Source organism: Epinephelus moara, chromosome 4 (assembly GCF_006386435.1).
Source record: "Epinephelus moara isolate mb chromosome 4, YSFRI_EMoa_1.0, whole genome shotgun sequence".
NCBI lineage: Eukaryota > Metazoa > Chordata > Actinopteri > Perciformes > Serranidae > Epinephelus > Epinephelus moara.
Window position 1 is genome coordinate 18,176,688 of NC_065509.1, and position 12,689 is coordinate 18,189,376.

Consider the following 12,689-nt stretch of genomic DNA (forward strand, 5'->3'; position numbering starts at 1 on the left):
AAACAGCCTGAGGATGAATGATGCATGTTACAGGGTGATGTCTGTGGGGGACAGTGAGATGTGGCCCCTCAGTGAAACATGAAAAAAAAGGCTGTTTTTGATGACCTGTCAGAGACAGCAGAGCAGAAGGGCAGAGCAGAGTTGGACGGCATAAATCCTCTGCTCCTTTTCATGTATGATGCGTGTGCCCTTGGTTACCTAGTAACTCTCCTCTCCATCTCCAATCGGCGCTCCCGAATATTCAGCCTCGGGATCGCGCCGCGCGCCCCCGCGAAGCTCGTGTTGAGCCGAAGAGTCCAGGCAAAAGCATCAAAACGCACCAGGACTAGGAGGAGAGCTTTTCCCCGGCCGGAAAAAAACCCCACAATACCATGGAAGAAATGCATTAAAATGAGAGCGCAGTGAGGATAATGAGAGACGGCACCGCTTCACAGGAAGGTCATTCCCGAAAAACATAAGCAGTGCGCAGACTATACGGATATTTGGAGTATACCCGACTGCAAGTGGAGAAGACCCCGAAACAGTGAAACATTGTCCCGGCTTTTTATTGTCGGAAAAGCAAGGCATGGAGGGATTTACATCTCGACAAGGCAGGTGAGTCATTTCATGATACTTGATGAGCAGCTGTGGGGGGAAACATCTCAAGGCTGTGTGTGTGCTGAGTGAGTTATGGGGGGGAATGCAGGAGAGACATCGGGCTACTTGGACTCAAATTATACCACTTGTATTTTCTCTAAAGATAAAGATTTTGGTGGTGCTACATCGACGCACCGCAGTACACCGGCACGAAGCACGTATACTTCCAAAACGCATTTGGATTTTTTTTTTTTTGTGTGTGTGTGTGTGTGTCTGTGTGTGTGTGTGTGTGTGTGACTTGAACGGACTACCCCGGGTCTCATTGGAGGAGGAATTTGGATGCTGGATAACTGTGTCTTTTCACCAACCCTGACATTTCCAACACGCACCACTGCAACGCAACTGATAATGCATGACATAAATAACGTGGTAATTGTCGAGAGCACTTGTTACTTCATGGGCATAAAGACATCATGTGTGCGTGATGGAGCAGTGACGCGCAGGCTCCCTCTCTCCCCTCTCTCTCTTTCATTGCTCTCCCCTTTAACGCAAATGAAATAGCCCGGTGACTTGCTTTAGGCAAATGAAATTGCATGCTCTGAAGTTTAATGGAAATTAAACAGAAGAATTACTGAATCAAATCGCCCAGGATGACATCAGATCTAAGATTTTTTTTATATAAATATATATCTATAAATATAATGCCAGTGGAATCTGGCACCAGTTTGCAGCAAGCTACCTCTATCTGTTGTGGTGAGGACCAGAATGATGTGCCCAAGCATACCGGGATCCCCATTTTCTTATTCTTTTTAAAGTTTTTACACAAATTGATTCTCTTGGAGGTTTCTGGAAGACTAGCTCAATTTGGATGCTTAATTATTATGCGTGAGGTTCAATGGGAATTTTCCTGGTTGATTTAGAGTGACAAAAACCTAAATCAATGTATTTTATGTATAATTTGGTGCTTATATATATTATTTTCGTGCCTACTCATCACCGAAAGTCTCTCTGACGTAGTAGCCTCTTTTCAGCATTGATCTTTTTGACTTATTCCATGACTCTGCTAAATCCCTGTAGCAAACGACCTCACTTTCCCATCTCTATAATTCCTGTGACAAGTGTAAACCACATGCACAAACTGCTGGTGGAAGAGGAGGGTTTAAATTCAAAGCACTATGATGAGCCTGCAGGCCCCCCATGCGTCTGCTTTCTTGCAATCTTTACATTCCCGGACACATGGCAGAAGCTTTAAGATAAATAGTGTCATTGTGGAGAATAATTAACTGCGAGAGTTGAATCCCCCCAAAAAAAGGGAAGAGGGAGTGAAAATGTCAAGCAAGAGTTGTCATGGTGATTGGTTGAATAAGCGATGTGTCCCTGAAACCTAAGCATTTAGGAAATGATCCAGCCTTTTATTTGGCATGCATACCCACACTATTGATGAAAGAAGCCCTTAATGGGTGATAATAACGCAGACGCCATAGAATTCCGAGTTTTTGTTGCACGCATTTAAAAGCCACCCTATGAAATTTGATTAGCACTCTTTGGATTTTGATTTGCAGGCAAATTGCGTTCATTTATATTGTATGTGTGTCTTCAATATCATGTGAAGGATTATGCATGCTGCTGCTGCTGCTGCTGCTTGTGGATTCTCTCTCTGGCCCTTCAGAGTTTGTATTCCAGTCCAGCAAAAGTGCTATTTTTCAAGTTCCCTGCTGTTTTAATATCCATTCTTCATTTTTTTTCCCTGAAATTTTCGGGCTTGTGCTCGAGCTGTGTAACAATCATGGCAGCTAAAAACCGGAGCTTTTTTTTTCAGCTGTTGGAGAATAATTACAGAGAATGCTGCTTGCTGAATGTGTTCATTAGCTGGACATATTAGACTTGAAGGCTTGGCACCACTCAGAAGTGGTCGACATGTGATCGCTAACAGACACACACACACTAACACGCAGCGTTTCAAAGTGCAGCATAGAGTCCATTGTTTACCCTGTGAGTCTCAGGACTGCTCAAGAAAAGCTCCATGAGACTCCCTGTCTGCTGCAAAGGTCAGCGAGGCTTCGTCCTGACCTAAAGTGAATACACCTGAGTACGTCTTGGCCTGACTTAACATGGATGAGCCGCTCATTGGCCCGAGAGGCCTCTTGTTCTTTAGCCTTCAGTTTCTCTTTCCGCGTGCTCTCGTTATTGCTCTCACATCCAGACGTGTGGACGGAGGTGTGCGAGCGCCTGTGCTCCTCTGTGTATATGCAGGGGTGTGTTGTTGCACATATGAGAAAGGCTGCGGAAGGTTATTTGTGTTTTCTAATATTCTTCATTGTGTTTGACGTGTTGTCTTGGAGCAGCAGGAGCAGGAGCTGAAATAATTTCCCAAATGGATACCTCTGACCTTCTGAAAAGATGTCCTATCACCGGGGCTGGGTATCGTTTGGGTTTTAATGATTCTAATTCTGATTCTGCTTATCAGTTCCACTTCCTGGTGATTCTTGACTCAAAATTTTTTGATCAAAGGGGTCAAAACAGGTCACAGAAGAAACTTTCATTTTTAAAAAACTTTAATACAATTCATATGTGTCACAGTTCACTTCATGCAGTTTATGGAACCTGTAAATTTATTTCATACAGTTTAATTTGGTTGCTGTTTTTTAAGTCACTGTTCTGTAACTACACTGAAACCTGCCAAAGTGATGCAGGCTCCAACATATGTCGGGCCAGGAAATACAATCAGCAAGTTGCCCGGTTGGGCTAGTGCTTGGATATTCAAATAATAATACTGGTTTCAGCCAGTATTCGCCATGTTGACTGCCTTCGGCCTATACGCAAAAAAAGATTGCTTACACTGATGCCAGTAGCTGATGTTTGCTATCGTGTTGCATCAATTTTGCGCTGGCTAAAAACCGAGGTCGAGACAAACGGCATTGGGACAGACAGACATCATCCCTGGGACACTGTCAGGACAAAAGGATGCATTAAACTTACTATTTAAGTCAGACAGTGCTGAACTGTGAAAAATAAATCTGCATCGACATCAGCAAGAGAACTCGTTAGCGTTAGCTGTTAGCAGCTGTTGGCCGGAACTAACAGCTGACGGAGGTTGCATTGAGTTACATTATGATGCGTCAAGCTCACATTGGTAAAAATGAGTACTGGGCAAAGGTAAAACTCTCAAATGTAATATTATAACATATAGTTTTCGGCGAGAAACTTGAATAGACACAGCTGTTCGAAAGACAAATTTGTTAATGTTTTCTCAGCAGTATAAAAGAGATATCAGAGGTGGAATGATGATATAGTAAATAGTAAAAAGGCTTTTGAAGCAAGTATTTAAAAAATGTTTCTTGATGTGAAGGAAGGTTATTTTACAGGTTGTGTCATAAATGTGTGGGATGGATTTTGTGCTCATCCAAAGGTAGCGTAACGAAGGGCTGAATGACTTTAGAGCAGTTCAAGGATTTTTTTATCATTTATATTCATCTGTACCTGACTCGGCCCAGAATTTCACAATCGTTGCATCCCAACAAACATTATCCAGACATTGCTTCGCAAGTGATTCTACTACGTCTGCTTTACTCTGTCTGTGTCTTACTCTGCTGCTCAGTCCCGGAAATATGAGTAGAGCACAGTGCACAAAGACAGACACAAACAGGCTAACTTGCTTTAGATTAAATGTCCTTCAATGTAAAAAACATACAGTTGAAACACAAAAGAACATTCTCTGCTTCTTAGAGAAAAACATGACCGGTGTTAGAAGAATAACATAGCTGCTTGAAGGAATAGCTCCGTAGTGTGATGAGTGAGATGGAGAGAGAGAAGGTGGCTGTGCTGAGAGAAAACAGGTGTTGGCGATCGGAGCAGAGAAGACAACCTACGGTCAATGGTGCACGGCCTTACCCATACTCGTGTGCTCGCAGCTTTCATTGATCTTCCCATAACCCCCAGACAAAACAAAAGCTAAATGTATCGCTTTGACTCGGTCGTCCAATCCAGAAAGAGCACCGGTGTGTAGTTGTTAAAATTTTGGAACTGGTTCTTGATGCCCAACACTGCCTATCACTGCCTATCCCACGTCTAAAGAAAAGCCAGACATTGTTTTCACTTCCTCTGAATGTCATACACACAAAGAGAAAAAGGCAGTTGTGGAATATTTGGATTTAATGCACATCATATTTTACTATATTACCAAGCAAATAAGATACAAGGTTGCATCGGCCTTGATGACTGATGCTCTTAAAGACACACTGTGCGGCAATGTCTTACAAAGCAGACCTATATATATGTGTCCTTCAGCCTAACTCTCTTCATGTTGGTGCTAGACATTAGTGAAAGAATTCAGTCTCTATTTAATATCACTTAAAATGTAAATGATTCAAAGTCCTTCAGGTTTTTAATCGGCCTTAACAATCGTGCGTAGAGAGCTCTGCAAACTGACGGGGCTATGTTTTTAACCCGAGTCAAATGACGTGTCAGCTGAGTTCTTTCATAATCTGGCTGTCCTCAGACATGGATGTACAGTGACTAATGAAGGAGGATAAACTTGTCTCTTCATGTTTGCACAGAAGGATGCGCTTTCATCATCATTAAATCACACCTTTTGTGACAGAATTGCCGAAAAACAGCCTGATTGTTTTTTTAAAATATCACTCGAAAGGAGCGACAATTCACCAGACACACTCGTGTCACATTCATTTTTAATAATGAATAAGACGTATTTGTTAAATCTGTGAAAAGATGAAAGAGTCTTTGTTTGACTAACAAAATGGTTTTGGCCTGAGGCACAAAGATAGGCCTCAAGTCTACTGCACATAACATATTTAACAGAGATTTTACATTGTTCATGGCCCAAAAACATCTCCCCTGACTAACAGGTTTCCCTGCCAAAGACCAATGTCTGCTTAGTAAACAAGATTCTTTTGGACATCGCCATTCTAACTACAAAGCAGATGTCACACAGTATGTCTCTGCTCACTGTCTGCCAGAAGTTATCTATTATTTATTTATTTATTAATTAGAAAATTTACACTCAATAATACACAGGCAGAGGATGAAGCCTGCTGATTTAAAATCAGGGATGTAACCGCATATGCGGCAGCAGTGAGGAGCTATTTTTGATTGTTTTCCTTTTTTAAAGGAGACTTTTTAAAAATGCATCACATGGAGAGAGACAGCGAGAGGTGGGGACGGGAGGCTGCCATGATAGGGAGAGCAAAGCTGCACTTTAGACTTAGACAAGCTTAGTTTGGGGATGAAGCTCAGCTCATTTCATTCATGTGGAACACACAAACGACATGAATGACCTTTTTAACTCTGGCGTGCGGGAATCAATCCACCGGAGCAGCGTATGCAAGTTTGTTTACATTCCATTGATTTGACTTTGCGGAAGTGTCACACTTATTTGCAGACTATTTGACTAGGATTTGCATAGACTTGCACATGCAGTATGACGCGGCGAACAACTAACCCTCAAATTTATGTATAGATTTCTGTGGTCCTGCACTTACTGTCCTCTAAAAGTCCACACACGCAGCGTGCCAGCTCATTTGAATTTTAAATTGTCTGTCAAAAAGAATTTAAGGTAAGTCTGAAACGAACAAAGTCCTTACTTTGTGGCTGACAGGGGTGAAGCCCTGCCTGTTTGTTTTCTGGAAAGTTCACCTTAATCCATATGATTCAAATTGCATTCTATTCCGCTTAATCCACCCGGAGAATAGACAGACAAGTGACAGGGAATCAACACTTTTAAATCCCGGGGATGAACGTTACTGTTCAGGTAAAGTTGATGTGGCAGAGTGTGCCTTTCCCCTGTCAATTCCCCAGCTTCTTATCCAACTAAGCAATCGCTAAGCCCCTTTCTCTCCTCATTTTCCTAACATGGAGTGAGTATTGTGTGGGTCTGGCAGGACACAGAAGCAAAGGGCCCGCCTAATTCATGGGGTAAATTAGTGAAGATAAGGCCTGAGTCAGTACCTCCAGCCTACCACAGATCCCCTGGGGCAGGCTCTTAAGGAGCTTAGTAAAAGCCTGTCGTATGAAGACATGACATGGAGCTGGCTAAATGGGCTACGTTGGAGTGTCTTCCATCAACCTAATATTCATATATGGGTCACTGTCGTTCAAGCATTAATCCCATTCAATTTATTCATTCTTGGTTATTAATTCAGAGTTTTAGGAAAATAAGGCACTATGTGTGAGAAAGGTGAAAGAGGGTGTATTAGCGAGGCTCTAATGCAACTGCGCACCAAACTGGCGAAACACTTAGGCCGCACTCATAAGACCTTGTTGTGTAAGAGTCTGTGCCACCAAATCAATAATGAATGCTGGTTTACCCGTAGTAAAAGAACAAGGCAGAACTCCTCTAGAGTCACTGGGTCACATACACTGGGGAAACAATTAGAGGCTTTCTCGCGCTTCGCGGTGCCGCAGCTTGTTTTTTTTTTTTTTTTTTCCCTCCGTTCTTTTTCCTTTTTTCAGCTGCGCACATTTCCCCCTAATTTTTCTCTGGGGTCCGGCAGCATGTCTGTACCGCTGTTGAGAAATTACAGACACCGGTCGCAAAGTCTTTTCCAGCCAGAGCTACAAAAGGCCGTGTCAGGTCCTTGTGATGTATGTGGGGGCCACGTGAAGTGGAAAGCATGGTGACGGATAGGACACCAGTCTTGCGGGTGTGTGTGTTAACCTCATAATGCTGACAGATTACAGATTTAAATATTTTAAACCTCACAGAGCACATGCTGCTGGTGATGAAGAGAGTGGAAATGACTGCAGTAATGCAAGAGATTAATAGCGATCCTTCCTCACTCACCCACACACACACACGCATACACACTCACACTCCTCTGAAACTGGTTGGCCATCGTATAACCCTAGACCTCTGCACCACCACTGGACTCTTGAAACGCAGTTGCTTTACACTCTGTTGTATCACCTTCTTCTTTCCTGTTTTGCTCGCACACACACACTCACGCCATTATCGAAGAGTTTTGATTATATTTCCGATTTAGCCAAATCAGTGCTGACACTGAGTAAGTGTCACGCTGCTTTATCTTCCTTCCTTTCTCAAGGCGAGTTGTAAATAATGTAGAAGTGTTTTTTTATATCCTTCTTTTATACCTGTTTTCAGGCAGACTCTCCGCCACACTTTTCACCTGTATTTCTGACAGTACACAGAGAAGGCATTAGGCACAGATGTGACTTGCTCAAAGCTCTGGCTGACTGAGGTATCGCTTCCACCAGGCTATTTATTTTTTCATCTCACTATCTTGGCTACTGAGGAACCTGGAGACCAAATAAAATATTATGTGCATCATAAATGTAAAGCACAGGATTGTGATGGGGACCTTTGCTTTGTCCCTGTGCAGGGTATGTTGTTGTTTTTTTCACTCAGGACTGGAGCAAGGAATTTTAGAAATACTAAGGTAATGAGTACAAATTTTCCCACTGCATCCCCATCCTTTTAGAAAGTTTTGATGAGCCCCTTAAAAAGCGAATAATGACTTAGATTCTGCTTTCTGTATTCACATGAGTGTTTATAGATTTTATTCCTTTAAATGTTTTAAAACCTTCCCCCAATGCCTTGGATACAATTCTGATGGAGGAATACAAAATCCTTTCATTTTTTGGTCTTAGGATTTCCATGAAAAACAGCGTATGGACCCATACAGAAGTCTCAATCATCACTAATGACCCGCTCTCAGTGTGTGGCAGCGTATTTATTTGCAGAGACTCTGCCCTCTGCCTGCATTTTTGTATTTTCCTCTAATTTTCTGTGTTCAGGACGTTTATGGTTGTGTACCCCCACAGCGCTCATGTGAGGTCAGGGCTTTGTAAAAAGGAAGTAACGAGGCGCCAGACCATAAGCAGCAGGCATCCGAGAGACAAGGCCAAAAAAACGCAAATATAGCGAGGCAAAACGCCAAACGTGACTGAATCTGGGGTTGGCTTTTACTTTGACTTTCGCTGGTGAGCGTGTTGACAAACAGTAACTGACAACCCTGCATAGTATACGTCTAAACAGGACATTTTTAGAACATAAACTCGTAAGAAAAATACCAAAATCAGCCTTAAAAACTATAGAATACAAACTAAGGTTTTAATGAACTCCCAAATTCCCCAAAACACTAGTGAGGACGTGTCCTTGGCGTCTTCAGCAGCAGCTACGTCTCTGTCTTTACTGATGCTCACATTTCCTCCCACATTCCACATACATGCAAATCAGGCTGACTGGAGAGTCTGAATCGCCTGCAGGTATTAATGTGAGTGTGAGTGGATGTCTGTGTGTGAGCCCTTTGATGGATGTCCACTGCGTCCTGCTGTAGTCTCCAGTAACCTTAAAAGGGCTACGTGAGTAAAACAATACATGGATCAGTAAATAGTAAGCAACCAAATCTCATCAGAGTCTCTTAATAGTACCGTGTATTACAGTGTGGAAGCTTTTTAAATGTGCCTTGATGACATTGTAAACCCTCTGCCTCTAATAGGATAGTACCTGCGTTGGGATTGGTTTATTTTGGTGCTTACATGTAGACCTGCTCCCGACTGTAGTCTATTTATATCTCTTGCCAGCTTGGCAATGCTTCCTGATAGCCTTTGAGGACAGAGAAATTCCTCCATCAAACTCAGGGCCCATCTGTGCCCATATTCCTCCCAAAAGGAGCCATCCTCCACAATTATAGCGTTCTTCCAATGATACCATCATCATGCCATCACTCTGTGTAAGAACAGGCTCCAGGAAATTGACTTGATATTAATCTGACAAAATTACCAAGAAAGGAAATTAGACTGGGGAATTTTCTCTGGCAGTAGTTGTGTTTTTAAGGCGAGATGCACTCGTTGCGTGACTCTGGGAGCTTAAATAACAGCACATTAAGCTATTTTATTATTTGAAATATTGTGCGAGATATATGTCGAGCTTTAAAATCCTTGCTAAATAGAGTTTATTTGACCTAATATGTTCTCTTTGACTTGCTGCAGCTCATTACATTGATACAGATCCAGATTCACCTGAAAATCTGGGTCATTACAGAAATAGCCTTGTGGCTTACTCTCCCAAGACGGCAGCACTGATGAATTGGTGGCTGTAGGTCACTATGACAATGGTTTGAGTGGAAAAAGTGAGGATGAGGGCAGGAGCTGGAGATTTTTTGATGAGTTTCTCGCTGGTTTTTTAATCTAGAAAAAAGTTTTGTTTCTAAAGAGTTTGGTGATGTGGGCGAACACATAAGACTAGAGGGATCCTCTAGGCACTTTTCTGAGCCTTTAAGTAGCACAGATTTGAGGGTTTTTGCTAAAACTGCCCAAGTTATGCGCTGCAAAATCCATAATCGCATATTATTTGTAGAATGCTGTAACTATGTGGGATGCAATTTGAACCGTGATTATTAATATACTGTATTCCCATGGGCTAAAAGTGCTCGTGTGTATTTCTAGATACAACTTGCTCTGTGTGTTTTGGAATCCTGGAAAGTGACACCTGTGTTTTGTCTCTCGAGTCGCCACAACAGGAAGGTAGATTTGGGACAAGAGACTCCAGAGTTGTAGTTTCTCTCGTAGGTCCTTTCAGCTTGCGCCCACTGTGAATTTCAGCCGGGTTTAAGTACAGGTGTTGAATGACATAATAGTGGTGGGCAGTGCAGTCCTGAAGCTGAAGAGTGAAATGATACTGTTAGATAGAAATGGTACTCTGAGAGTAGCAGGAATGGAGCGGGGATCAGAGAGGATAAGAGCAAGGACAGAAGGAAGAGTCGAGATTGAAAGGAAACAAGAGGAAAATGGTTAGGTTGGAGAAAGGTAAGCCTGGATAAGCCTTTTGACAAGTGAGCTCTGGGCTGGAGAAAGCCAGTCAAACAAAAATCCGCCAAGTTTGTTTTATTCATGCTGTGGACAACTACGGCTTCACCATCTATTTTTTACAGCGATACACAAACAACAAGCAGAATACAAATGCTACCGAATTGTATCCCGCGCTCCCTCTTTTATGTGAAGATTTCTGATTGAGGCAGATTTCCCTGCCATGTTGAAAATTACTAAATGATTCAAGGTTTTCTGACACCCCAGAATTTACTGGCATCCTCATCTCTTATTCCCTTTAATCACATCCTCTTTCAATCCGAACCTGCTTCACACACATTTCGTGCATTTAAAATTCTACAGAAGCCCCAGCTCCAAAGCAAACAGCAACAATAAGCATTTATTGTTGAAGCTTTTTTGGTCGCCTGGCACCCAGTAATATGTTAACTAATGGGATGTCGAATGGAGTTATTTGCTATTGCCGCTGAAGAATAACAATTCACCAAACAGGATATTGAATTTACATTCTTTGAGCCTCTTCTTGGTTTGTATGACCAAGATATCTCCCAAGTCTACATCTGAAATAAATTATTGAAAGGAAGAAGTATTGTGTATTTTATAGTGCCGCAAACGGCGTCAGAACTGTAAAGTGTATTTCAGCAAGGCTGCCAAACTGCTACACATCGTTTTCCTTGATTGGCTGTTGAAAAAATACCTAAAGGAAAGTCATTATCCAGCGTACACACACACTTGCACGCTGCACCCGAAGACTCCTCAGGGTTGATTCTAATGATACCCATGTGATTTATCCCGCAGATCCATGATCGGTGTGTAAAAAGGAATCCAGAATTGACCTAATAAGCCATATCTTTGCCTTTGTTTCCCGCTGTGCTTTTTTGAAAGGAGACATTAGGAAGCACGAATGAGGAAACCTTATCACAAAAGATGTTGGAAATGTGACATATTTCCTCAGGGATAATTGTGCTTTGTGTCTCGGTGGCCCACTTTTCCTCCGTATTGATGCTTTGCTGCACATGAATGACAAACAGCTGCATCACATGTAAAGGTCTTTTTTAGTCAAATCCATTAGCAAAGGTTCAGAGCAGAGGACTTGAGAGGGGAATAACCTCCATTGAGGAAATGTTTACTCTTTGGGTTTTAATTGTTCAGCACAGTGTGAAAGGACTTGTCAAATTGGGTTAAAGGAAGATCCTCAGTTTCCCTTTTAATCTGAGACTTGCACCCCATACCCACGCAACAAAAAACAAAAAAACGCTCCAAAAGATAAAAAGCAACCAAAACAGTAGAGCATGGATATAGTGGTGAATGGCTCATAGAGGATATTTATGTAATCTTGGGGCACCAGGGCTGACTCAAACCCGACTGAGAGCCGCTGTTGCAGAGAGAGGCCCAAGGACAGTAGCAAATTTTCTAAATCCCTGGTAGACACAGAAAGTTAAGACAAGCAGTGTTGCAATAAAACAAAGCCCAACCCATTTATCTGAGCATCCCACACAACCCCTGGCCCAGATTTACAGCCCCGAGCATCCACAGCTACCAAATCTTCTGGCAGCCACCGCCGCAGATATTGATAGGAAGAGTGAGAATCCCACCAAGGAATTCTGGAGCTGGAGGGGCTAACTTCCCAAAACATGAGCTGTCCCTTAATGGTTTCGGAGTCAAACGCCGAAAGTGTATGATATAAACCGTTATGTACTATAATCACATTGTAAATTGGGATAAATTGTCTCTCATTGATTTTTTGCTCTTTTTCTGAACTTGTCTAAGTATCTCGTGCTATGTGGCGTTAAGAGTTTATGGATTGTTTGACAAAGCCAGGTCTTTGATGAGCATTTGTACCCTCCGGAGACAGAAACCAGCAGCCATTCCATCAAGAGCAAAATGCCTGTTTGAAAACAAATAAAAACAGGCCCTCTCGCATCATTAGATCTAAAGCACTTAATCCTGCACAGAGGCGGCTCTCCTCTTCCACTGAAAACCTTGTCTTTGTATCGCATATGGATTGCCTTCGCCGAGTATGTCTGCATACCAAGTCGCTAATGCTAACCTCTGGAATTCCAGGGCAGTCTTCGTCATCATGCGCCTCTTTAGGTTATCCTGAGGGTGTGTATACAGATGCTTTTCAAATTATTCACAATACAAGGAAAGCTAGAAGTCTAGCTCCGAGATAGGAAAGAGAATTTGTCGTATTAACAAATGCTTTTGTTCCTGAAAACTTAAAGCGTTGCTGTTTGCTTCTGTCAAACATGCACAGCAAAAAAATAAATACAAGCATAAAAAGCCGGATTTTACTCCTGCTGAGTGAAAAT

General features: G+C 42.3%; 1 protein-coding gene across 2 annotated transcripts in view; it reads left to right on the plus strand.

Annotated features, from left to right (window-relative positions):
• Positions 1–294: 294 nt before the first annotated feature.
• nlgn3a (neuroligin 3a) overlaps positions 295–12,689 on the plus strand; it is a 150,855-nt gene continuing 138,460 nt past the window's right edge. For both annotated transcript variants that reach the window (XM_050042962.1, XM_050042963.1), the window contains exon 1: positions 295–594. The gene's annotated coding sequence lies outside the window, so the exon portion shown is untranslated. The remainder of the gene's footprint in view (positions 595–12,689) is intronic.